Below are 12,298 nucleotides of genomic sequence, written 5' to 3'. Positions count from 1 at the left end.
GCCAGAGGAGATATGCTGAGTTTTCATGGTGTACTCTAAACTTCCCTCTGGTGACCAGTGCAAGCAAAGTGCAAAATGTGGCTGCATCCTTGTTTTATATAATACTCCCAAACCTGTGTGATGTTTGGAGTAGGGTGTGGAAATCACTTTGCCTGAGCATTTTGAACTGAAAAGAGCATTTCTAACTGAGAAGGAAATATTGGGATTACCTAGTCATTAGCTATTAAAGTACTCAAAGCAGTTGCATTGGGTAGCAGAGACAAGGTGCTCTAAAGTAGGCCTGTGCGAAGTGGCTAGTAATTGCTTCAGATTCAGCCAATTTGGGAGAGAGTGATTCGATTTGGTGATTCAAAACACTGTCCCGAATTGATTCAGATGAATCTGATTTGGATGTTCGGCCACTGCCAAATCCCTGAATCACACAGGCTCACCTCCCCTCTGCTGTCCCAGCCTGGCAACAGCTACCCCACCTGCCCCAGCTCTAGCCCTTTAAGGAAAAAAACCCCCAAACCCCAGACTCGCCAGTCCCTGCCTCACTGCCCCCTGCCATGTGGGGAGGCTCTTCCACAAGCCCCCCCGAAGCCCCAAGGCTGCTGCAGGAGCTGGTGAGTCCCAGGGGTTTGTTCTGTTTTTTGGGGAGGGGGGTTCTAAAAGGGCCAGGAGCTGGGGTGGGCAGGGCAGCCGTGGGGTGGGGTGGGGGGCTTGTGGCAGAGCCCCCCATGCAGCATGGGGCAGTGGGGGGCAGCAGGGATCGCCCCCTAGCCCCCCCGAAGCCCCAAGGCTCCTGCAGGAGTGGTGAGTCCCAGGGTTTTTCTACTTTTTTTTTCTTAAGTGGCCAGAGCTGCTCCAGGCAGGGCAGCCATGGGGGTGGCTAGGGGAATGGTGAGGCACTGGGGAGCTTGTCCAGAGGCCCCACACAGCATGGGGCAGGGGGAGGCAGCAGGGATCTCCCCTTGCTCAGCAGCACCCCATGAGCACCAGGGCTTTTCTTTAAAGGGGCAGGAGCTGGGGCAGGCAGAGCAGCTATGGGGGGTGCTGGGGGGGCAGGGAATGGATGGGGACTGCAGGGGTCCCCCCATGGTCCCCTCCCTCCTCCTCTAGCCTCCCTCCCCCGCCCTCTACTTACTAGCTCCAAGTCTGGCTGCACCCACTGGGGACTGTCCATATCAAAGCTCTTTAAATCTTTTCTGAAGATTTGGAGAGCTTTGAATCAATTTGGATCTTTTACTTGGTCCCCTGATTTGATTCAGATTCAGAGATTCGGCCACCGAATCGGGTCGAATCTCCTCTGAATTGAATCACCACCTGAAGCTTTGCACAGCCCTAATTGTCATTACATGAATTCTAAATGATCTGATGCATCTTCCAAAAGAAAAAAAAGGAAAACAGTAAGTGTCAGGTCTTCTGATTTTGAGAAAAGAGAAGTCAGGGGTCCATAATGGCTGCCCTTCTAATTCTACAGTTGATTTACCAATTCCACACCTTCCCTTCTTTTCTCCTTAGTTTCCCGTCTTGAGGAAAGCAAGAGAAGGAAAAGGCTAGAATGAGTCTTGTTGCTCTAGGATAGCTTTATCACTTTTCTTTTTCAGACCTCCTTATCTGTCCATCTGCTGATTTATAGCTCCACTGCTTTTGAGGTCAGCCTCCCAGAATTCTGCCCTCCTCCATCCAGACCTCTCTGAAGAACGCCTATGACACAAGCTGCTCTTTAGAAATGCTGAAGATCCCACCACCAACAGGAAATCCCTCAATACATAAATAATTTGTTTGTAAAATGGTAATTTCCTAGCAATACGCAGCAGCAATCCAATCTTGTCATTTTTTCCATTCATTCTCAACTTTTTATTGTCATTAAAGAATTCAGATTTGCCCTTAAGTCTGAAGTAGTGGCAAATGTAGCCCATCACTCACGAGCCCAGAGCTCTTCAGTATTTTTTCAATCAGTTCATAGATTTCTGGAGGGCTTAATGTAAATTTTTCTACCAATTAAAAATATTTCACCATCACACGACTTAAATTTGGTATTTTTGCCTTTTATAAAATTGCATTTTAAGCTGCTTTCATCATACCTACTGTATTATTAGGACCATTGGAATTCTGCCTGTTCCTGTCTCACTCCTGCCTTGCCCCAGTTGCTCCTGCCTAATCCCAGCCTTGCCACAGTCCCTGCTTCTAATGTGTTTGGACCTCCTGGATCTAATCCACCATCCGCCCTGACCATGATACCTCCTTAACCCAAACCTGCCTATGGTAACTCATTAAGTGGCTGCCCATAGCCCAGTCAATCCTGACAATCATTCTTCAAAGAAATCATAATTTTAAAGAGTCATTACCTCTGCAAGATAGGCAAAATTAAAGCTTATAAGTCCATACTTCTATACACCATCTTTCAAGTAAAATAAGGCCACATCCTCATTTACATAATATCAGATGTTCATATATGCAGTTGTTCATATATGTTTAATAATACATTTGTTCAATGTTTAATAACATAGTTCAGTGTTCAGCAATGTATTTTTTGCTAGTTTTTCCAATACCAACTTGTCAGCACATAAAAAGCAAATTCATACCTTGAATGCTAACAGGTTCTTGTTGTACTATGGAAGCCAGATTGCACTAGAATGGCACATGACGGTAACAAACCCCCCAGACTGTATCAAGGCTCATTCAATTAAAACATAAGCTACCTCAGCAACATTGTCCAGCAGTTTTCCACCAACTAGTATTCATAGAGCAGCCACATGGCTGTCAATTCATCCATTTGCAAATGATTACTCATTCCTGGTAACATCAAAAACAGACACTAAAACAAGGAGTCCAGATCTTCAGCCTATTCAGATAACTCCTACCTCTTGGCATCTCCTCACTAAACACCACACCTGGAAAGAAGGATTCTAAGGAGGAAAGGCAGTTTATTATTTCTTTAGTAAATGTGATCCTTCAAGAGCTGCTGCCCATCTGGATCTCAGAGCCCACTCACTTTCCCTGAGCTTTCAGTCCCATCACCTGGTTTCTGGTCAGTGAAGAAAATGCATGGCAACAAGGGCTGCTCTACCCTTCACGTCTTCACACCATAAAGCACAAGGGGGATGCAGAGTACATGCACAGCCTCTAACTAAGCCCTAGGCAACCAGCACATGCCCCCCACAAGTAGGATCAATATACACAGAACAGCTCAAAGAACTATAACTACCAGCCAGGAAACCACCTTTGACTTGTGGAAACTTCATAATTAGCTGTTGTTTCCAACAGTGTTACACTGACAGTGGTTTGTCTGCTCCTGCTTAAAAGTAAAGGTCTTGAGCAGAGAGGATGTGAATCATGTCTTAGCATGAAACTGGTTTACCCATTGATAACACTGGCACCATAAAACCAAATGAATTAGAATAACCAGTTTTAAGCCTGGGACAAAGTAGGATAGGTCTGTACCAAATACTAGACTATAGTATTTGGTAGAGAATACCAAATAAGTGTGTAGAAAAATTAGCACAAATTCATTTGTGACCAAGGGCAGGCTATTGTACTATACTCCAGAAGGACCAAGGAAGTTTTGGGTCCTCTGCTAACAAGCCAGGGGGAAGTCCTAATCAAAGATACAAAGAAGATGAAGATACTCAACAGCTATTTTGCCTCTCAGTCTTCACAAAAAAAAATAGCTGCTAGATACCTAATAGGGAGTATGTAAATAAGGAAGGGGGCAAGAGGGAGGAGATAACAAAAGAGATGGTCAGAGAGCTTCTGTTGGGTCTGAATTAAGTCAAGGAAGCAGGGTCAAATGAGCTTCATCCCAAGGTCCTGAAGAAAAAGGAAGAGGAGATTTTGGAAACCTTGGTAATGATCTTCATGAAGTTGTGGGTTCCAGAGGACTGGAAAAGGGCCAGTGTAGTGCCCCTCTTCAAAAAAGGCAAGAAGGAGGACCTGGGGAACTACAGACCAGTTAGCCTTACCTCAGTACCTGTGAAGTTACTGGTGTACATGCTAAGGAAGGCCATATACAAGCATCTGGAGAGGGAAAAGCTCATTGCAAACAGCCAGCATGGTTTTATGGAAAACAAATCATGTCAAACCAACCTGATCTCCTGCTTTGACAAAGTAACTACATGGATAGATGAAAGGAATGCTGTGGATATAGAGTATCTGGACTTTGACAAGGTCCTGAATGACCTTCTCATAAACAAATTGTAGAAACATGGACTGGATAAAACTACTACAATGTGGATAGATAACTGACTCAATAGCCACAAGCAAAGAGTAATTATTAACCTCCTACCATTTTGACATAGATTCATTTCAAATGGAGTCCCAGAGGGGTCTGTTCTGGGCCTGCTGCTGTTCAACATGTTTATTAATGATTTGGATGCTGGCATAGAAAGCTTCTTGAGCAAATTTGCAGATGACACAAAACTGGGAAGGATTGTGAACACAATGGAGGGTACGAGCACAATTCAGAAGGATCGACAGATTGGAAAATTGGGCTAGAGCTAACAGGTTGAAGTTCAATGCAGACAAATGCAAGGTGCTGCACCCTGAGGGGAATAATTAAAAACACTAATACAAAATGGGAAACCCCTGGTTGGATGGTAGCTCTATGGAAAAGGACTTGGGAGTCTTGGTAGACCACAGACTCAGTATGAGTCTGCAGTGTGATGCAGCTGCACAAAAGGCCAATGCAGTGTTGAGATGCATCAGCAGAAACATTAGGTGCAAGACTCGGGAGGTGATAGTGTCCCTCTACTAGTTAGGCCTCACTGGTTAGGCCTCATCTGGAGTAGTGTGTGCAGTTCTGGGGTCTACATTTTAAAAAGAACATGGAGAAGTTAGAGAAGGTCCAGAGGCAGGCAACAAAGGTGATCAAGGGTTTGGAAGACAAGTTATATGAGGAGAGGCTGAAGAAGGTAGGCATGTCCAGTTTGCAGAAAAGGCACTTAAGAGGGGACATGATACCAGTCTACAAATACTCGAAGGGCTGCCATAAAGAAGAGGGAAAGCACCTTTTTTCTTTTGCTAAAGAGAGGAGGATGTGGCCCAATAGCTTGAAGTTGCAGCAAAGTGCATTTAGATTAGATATCTGGAAAAGCTTCTTCACTGTGAGAACAGTGAGGCAGTGGAATAGACTGCTTAGAGAAGCTGTGGACTCTCCATCACTGGAGGTGTTCAAGAAGAGGTTGGACAGCCACTAATCAGGGATGATTTAGGCATAGAATTAGCTATGGCTATTTTCTACCATGGGTATTTCCTATGCTTCTGGGCTTTGCTGGTTGCTTCTTCCCCCCACGACCCTTTTTCTGCTATATGTGATAGGGTAGTTTTAAGCCTCCCCAGAGGCACTGAGTGTTGGCTACAGCTAAGGCTGGGGACTTCAACTGGGATGTACCATTTCTCCTGCTGGGACCAAAGCCAGAGGTTCCTGGCTAGAGAGTCCTGCCCCTCCACTCAGGGTCAGACCAATTGCCACATTTGGGGTCAGGAAGGAATTTTACCCCATGGTCAGATTGGCATGGACTGGGGGGTGAGGGGAGGGAGATTGTCTTCCTCTAGAGAGGAGCATGGCCCTCACCCTAGACCTCCTAAGCGTATATTTAGAGAAGCAGGACACTGACTACTGTGGTTCCCCTGGTTTACTTGTGGCAGATTTCAGTGCTAAGTCTATGTTGTGTCAATGTTGAAAGCAGTCTTACTGAATTTAGATTATGGTTGTATGGGATACCTCAGGCAGGAGGTTGGACTAAATAACCTCTGGAGGTCCCTTCCAGCCCTATTTCTTTATAACTCTAGGAAAGTAGTTGACATCTTGAGGGGGTTAAAGATACTGCAACACAATCTACAACAAGCGTCAATTTTGATCGTCTCAACCTGTGAAACAAAGACTGCATAGGACTCTCCCGTGGGGTAGATAGGAACTGCAGGAATGCCTGGGGTAGCAATGGTCTCTAATGGGTCATGGTAAGGAAATAAGGACTCTACTTACGTAGAGAGGGGTGCTACTCTGTGAGGAGATGCCAACTACTGCCACACAGAGAAGGGCTCACAAGAACAGAGGTCAGGAGGAAAGATACCCAGACCCAAACTATTAAACCTTGGACACTGAGAGGGTCTGAGTTCAGACTGAGGGAGCATGTGTTTCAGGACTACTTGTTTTCAAACATCGGTAACTCTCAAACAATATAACAGAGAAAAGTCATTGTGGCTGAGATAGTCTTTTGTTAAGCATAAATTACTTGCTCTCCTCACCCATAAAGAAGTTAAACTAGAAGTCCAGAGTGCCTACAGCCTAATCCAGGGGTGGGCAAAATACGGCCTGTGGGCTGGATCCGGCCCACAAGGCCATTCTATCTAGCCCATGGGGCCCCTAAAAAATATAGAAAATGTAATATTTATCTGCCCTTGGTTCCTGTAAAAAATGACAGGAATCAAGGGCAGTGGGACCCAAGGGAAGGCTGGTGGGCTCTCACAACAGCAGGGCCCACCCAGCCCCCCCCCCAGCTGGAAGCCCAGCACAGGCTTCTGGCCTGGGACCACGTGGCTGCCCCGTGCTGGAACTGCAGGTAAGGGGAAGGGCAGGGGAGGACCCCGGGCAAGGAAGGAGCCTGGGGAAAAGCTGAGCGTGGGGGGGCAAAAGCGGCCCATCACCTGCACTGTGGCTGGTGCCCTGCGCTGCAGCCACTCGCAGCCTGTGTGGGGCTGCCTGTGCCTGCTCCAGACAGCCCTGCATGGGCTGCGAGCGGCTGCAGCAGGGAGCACCCGCCCCATGGGGCAGGCGAGGGGCTGCTTTTTCCTACACTCAGCACCAGCTTCCTCCCTCCCAGCAAGCAGGGGGTTGAGGCTGTGTACTGCCCCCCGCCTGTACCACAGGGCTGGGGGGCACCGGCAGTAAGTGAGCACGGAGCCAGCGGGAGCATGGGGCCTGAAACAGTGTCCTGGGGCCACCTCCGGCGGGGCCCAAAGCAGGGTGGCAGGAGCATGGGGTCCCAGCCAGCAGGGGCTCTACGGAGACGGGCCAGCTCCCCCCTCTCCCTGCTGGTGCATCCCAGCCTGGCTCCACAGACCCCTGCCAGCCTGTGCCCCACTTTGGGCCCCACCGGTGCTGGCCCTGGGACATTGGTCCCAAGATGGTGACCAGGGGGCGGGGCACCTGTCAAGGGAAGGGGCTACCCATGCAGCCCTCAACAGCCTGCCAAAACTGGGTAAGCGGCCCTCTGCCCAAAATAATTGCCCGCCCCTGGCCTAATCAATGGTTCTCAATCTTTTTAAGACTGAAGGCACTCCTCATTACACAGAAGGCCCCACTTGTAAAATGCCAGGTCTTAAATTTTGCTCCTTTTTTCACTACAGAGAAGGCATAGGAATCATAGGAAAGTAGGGCTGGAAGGGACTTCACAAGGTCATCTAGTCCAGTTGCCTGCTCAAGGCAAGATCATCCCTGACTAAACCATCCCAGCCAAGTACCTGTCTAACTTGCTTTTGAAAGTTTGCAAGAATGAAGAATCCACAACTTCTCCAGGTAACCTGTTCCAGTGCCTGACCACTCTCATGGTCAGAAAAAATAATAGAGCAAAAATAATAAAGCAATTCTTCTGTTGCAAAGAGCTCAGTAAAACCACAGCAAGTCAAGATATTTTTGACGCTATAGATTCCTATTTGAAACCTCTAGATTGATCTTGCGAGCTGTGTATAGGTTTTTGAACAGCTAAGGTGCTAATATTGTGCGGCACTCCACAGAACTCTTAAAAGCATCTCATGGCACCCTGACTGAGAATCCCTGGCCTGGGTAAAACTGAGGGAGAAATGGAGGGGTTACGTGCATGTGTGATGGGAGGGGTTCAGGAAATCTGAGGCACTGGTTTCATGGTCTGAGGCAAATGGACTTGTACGTCTCATGGAAGGACGTTATATCCACAAAGCAGCATGTGCTAAAGCTCCAGAGTTATAAACAATCAGTAAACTCTATCCCAAACCCAGTAGCTTCAAAGCATGCGGGACTTAGCAGCTGGGTGTGCTCAGAACAGTGCAGAGATTGTACTGAGGGGTGCTGGGCCAGGTTGAAACAAAGACAATGACACCACAATCCTGCCAATATAGTAAGCTATGCCTTCTTCACTTCAGTATTATGCATTGAACTAGAGAACAGACGCTGTCAACAAAGCATTCCTAAACTCCTACCTGACCTTTCTCCACTCACTCCCAAGAAAGTTTCTTTTTTTTAAGAGATTCAGCTTGCAAGCAGATAGTTTAAATCCAACTTAGATTCACAATGCTGGACCTATACCAGACACAAGGGAGGCAAACAGGAATCAAGAGTCAGACATACTCCTTTGGGATGCTGCTAAAGGAAAAGCTTCTACCCACTGAGGTCAGTTTGGTTTAAGCAAAATACCATACAACCGAAATGACATTTTTAAAGGAAGTAAACGATAGCTTCGATTCCTTGAATGCCACTTACCAATCACAAATGTAAGACAGAGGGCTAAATTCACATCCGGCATTACAACTCCATTTATGTTGAGAACCAGAGGAAGGCACTGGTATTCATGATTACATGGAAACACAGAAGTTTTCAGTGTTGCCCCCCAAATTAGGTTTCTGGTCTTTAGACAGCTCTATAATTTCAGTCCTCTGTATCTTGGCTACTCAGCATCAAATGTACCTTTAGACCAAGCAGAAGAATTGATTTGAATGTCACGGTCAAACAAGTACACAGGTAAATTATTAAGCAATCTAAACAAACTAAAATAGATGCATCTATGTGCAACTAAAAAATTCCTGGTTATTGAAAGCTACTTGTCCCCACATTTTTTTTTTTAAAGAATGCTTTTATCAAACAGCACATTTAAAGTTTTATTTTTTGAATTCTGGAAAATGTGAGTTTTCTACTCATAAGCCTTCTAGTGAAGCAGAATATGCAGCTACTTGCTATTATATACTGACCTGTCAGTCACTGAGGTTAAGTCAGAAGATATACATGATTTTCTAGACGAGTCAGACCCTTTGAATAAAGAATTTTTTGGTCATATAGGAGTGAAATGACCTTTTCCCCAACTGAATACCTTCCAGTGTTAAGAAAACAGTTATTCCTACCTCAGCAAAGAGGAAAGAACTCTACTTCTACACAGATTAATGCCCCCCACCCCCAAATAAATACCTACTATTATTTTTGCTGAATTAAACCTTGGGTATCAGTGACAATAAATTAAACAATCCTTTCAAAATGTGATTATCAGTAGTGGAAGAAAGAAGTCATTCTTTATGCATCGCAATAGCCCTGCTCATTAGTTTCTACATAGAACTATTACTCATTACATGCCTCCTGCTCTTGGCATTCCCTTATTACCCAAGGAAAACCAGATGCATCTAAATGAATAAATATATATTGTGAGGAAATAAATATGCTGTTTGATTATCAGATTTCAGACTGAACCTGTAAGATGCTGAGTAGCTCAGGTCTTTGCTAATAAAAATAATTTAGCCAGATGGAAAAAAAAATAGATTTTGTGAAGTGATAAAAAGAATTAAGATATTTTGTTGCAATTGACCCAAATTAACTCTTTGGCCTCTCTTTACCTTTGGAATTACCATGGGTACAGCCAACTTCAAGCACCCATGCACAATGGCATAATAGTATGTTTTCTTCCAGTAAATGAACGGCTGTAGCAAAAGCAACTCCTCTTCACTTCCTGCTGAGAATCAAGCCCAGTACCAGTAATTTCTCAGAATAGCAGCAACTTTTTCACCTTTGTTCAAACAGGCTAAGTACAGACAGTCAAAAAGCCTGAGGTTGAATCAATTCAATTTTCACAAATTAGTCTGAGCTGCATAGATTGAACCAATAAGCAAGTGAACAGACATTGAATTTTGACTCCAGAAATGTGGCCACATACCTGCAGGGGCCTGGGGGGTGCTAGAGCACGCCTCTCTGCTCTGCTGGAGCAGACAGCTTGAGCCAAGGCAAACCCAACCTTCAATGGGAGGATTTGCTGAGAAGGTGCAAAGCATCTTAGGGGACTGTGAGTTACCTTGAGTCTAGAGGGGATCTGAGACAGAAGTTCAATAAAGCGATTTAATCTAAATCAGTTAAACCTGATACTACATTCATCCTGGTTTATCTTAAATTGGTTTCAGTCATTTTGAAAGCAGTTTACATGCACTGAACTTCTGGGTTGGTGACCGAAGTTACACATAAACCATTTTAATCAGAGAAAAACACAGATTTCTCCTTTTAGCAGAGAAACCTGTGGATTCCCCACTTTTGCAAAGAGCTCTGCAGGCTGGCAGAGCTCCAGCTTGCAAGTGCTGTTTGCACAAAGGGTGGGAAACCCCCAACCCTGCCCAGAGGAGGAGAAAAAGGAGGAGAGGGAGGAAGAGGAGAAAGGGCTGCCTGAAACTCTCTGTCAGCTCAGCCTTACTCTTCACTGTGCAGTAAGTGGGCCTTGCATGGGGCTGGGAGGTTGAAGGTCACGGCCAGGAGCACTGGCAAGGCCAGGAGGGAGCCAGGAGCTGACCCCACCCAAGCAGACAGCAGCAGTGGGGGAGCAGTTGGAGGCAGGGAGCTGCAGACTTGGGTCCTTGGCCCCATAGCCCCATAGCCCAGGGGGCAGGGGCTATGCATGGGGGGCAAGAGGAACAAGTATGGTGTGGGGGGGTGTTATGGGGGCAAGTGAGGGGCACCAGAAGAGCTAAGGAAGAGGGGGCTGTAGGGAGCTTTTAATTTAAATGATGGATTTCAGGGGTTTTATCATAGAATTTGCAAATTTTTGTCAGAGAATTTGTGAGTTCTTTATCAGAGAAAACCAGGGTCCCTGGTGATCAGAAATTGGTTTAAATCTGTAACAGACTAGTTCAGTGCACATAAACCAGTTTCAAAATGGCTGAAACTAGTTTGAGATAAACCTGGCTTAATGTAGTATCAGACTTAACTGATTTGAGTCAAGCTGATTTATGAAACTTCTGTCCCAGACCTCTTCCTGGTTCAATTTAAATCACAGTCCCCCTAGCATCCCAACATGTTTTGCAGCCCTGGCCTGGGCTGTCTGCTCCAACAAAGAAGGGTTGGTCCCACCCTCTGCTCCCTAGCTGGAGCAGTGAAGTCTGGCTGACAAGATGGGGGTAGAGGTCAAGCCCAGTTGGGGATCCATCCCAGTCTGTGGGGAGGAGGGGGACTGCCCTGCCAAGCAAACCCCAGCTGGGGTCTGGGGCTAGGGAGAGGGTTTAAACGCCCTTTCCCCTGTTCAAACTAACTTCTGGCTGCCACTGTGGACTACAAATCCCAGAGATACCTGGGAGCAGGAAGAAGAAGTGATGAGCAGCCCTGCAGAGTCCTATTTCTGTGATTGTGGGCTGCAAATCCCAGAGACCTTGGGGACAGCAGGAAGAGGAAGCAAATACATACCCCATGCTGGCTACATGTCAGAAGGTCATACTCTAGCACCCCCCAGCTTCTGGCCTGAGCCACTGCAGGCATGTGGCTGTATTTCCTGAATCAAAGGTAAATGTCTGTTCACTTCTGTTTCAATTTAACCTGTGCATTTTAGACTAACCAGGTCGTTTGACTGTCTGTATGTGTTATAGATTTGAAGCAGTTTCTGATCACTTATACTGGCTCATGTGTAATTTCTGTTGCTAGCCACAGAGAATGGTAGGAGAGGCTTTGCAGTTCAACAATTAGCACTTAATTACCTGAAAACTAGGTCTGTGTGAAATAACTAGTATTTGCTTCAGATTCGGATTCAGCCAATTCAGAGGACAGCGATTCATGTCGGTGATTCAAATCACTGTCCCGAATCAATTCCGCTGAGTCTGATTTGGAGATTAGTCCACTGCTGAACTGGCCAAATCTCCAAATCAAACAGGCCCCATCCACCGCCTGCTCTCCCAGTCCTGTCAATGGCTGCCTCACCTGGCCCCAGCCTCCCAGGTCTTTAAAAAAAATTTTAAAACTTGGCATTCACTGGCTGCTGCCAGGCAGGGGAGCAATTCCCACTGCCCTGCATTGCATGGGGGGGGCTCTGTCACTGGCTGCTGCCAGGGGGGAGGGGATGATCCCTGCTGCCCCCCACTGCCCTGTGCTCTGCCAGGGGCCCCCAGAAGCCCCAATGGCTGCTGTGGCAGCTGGTGAGTGTGGGACTTTTTTTTCTCTTTTTTTAAAGAGCTGGGAGCTGGGGCTGGGCAGGGCAGCCATGGAAGGGAGGGCTGAGAGAGCAGGCAGGATATGGGGGGCTTGTGGCAGAGCCCCTCACGCAGCATGGGGCAGTGGGGGTCAGCAGGGATCACCCCCCTGCCTGGCAGCAGCCAGTAAGTGGGGGCT

The 12,298-nt window shown here is 46.6% G+C and overlaps 1 protein-coding gene across 1 annotated transcript in view; it reads right to left on the bottom strand.

The window, feature by feature from the left end:
• The window catches only part of ESR2 (estrogen receptor 2), a 65,606-nt gene that overhangs the window by 45,228 nt on the left and 8,080 nt on the right, over positions 1-12,298 (bottom strand). Inside the window, exon 2 of the mRNA XM_019550840.1 lies at positions 8,441-8,644. The gene's annotated coding sequence lies outside the window, so the exon portion shown is untranslated. The remainder of the gene's footprint in view (positions 1-8,440; positions 8,645-12,298) is intronic.

The sequence above is a fragment of the Crocodylus porosus genome, unplaced genomic scaffold (assembly GCF_001723895.1).
Source record: "Crocodylus porosus isolate Cpor-Errol unplaced genomic scaffold, CroPor_comp1, whole genome shotgun sequence".
In the NCBI taxonomy this organism is placed as follows: Eukaryota; Metazoa; Chordata; order Crocodylia; family Crocodylidae; genus Crocodylus; species Crocodylus porosus.
The sequence above is the reverse complement of the archived record's forward strand: the minus strand, read 5'-3'. Positions and strand labels throughout refer to the sequence as shown.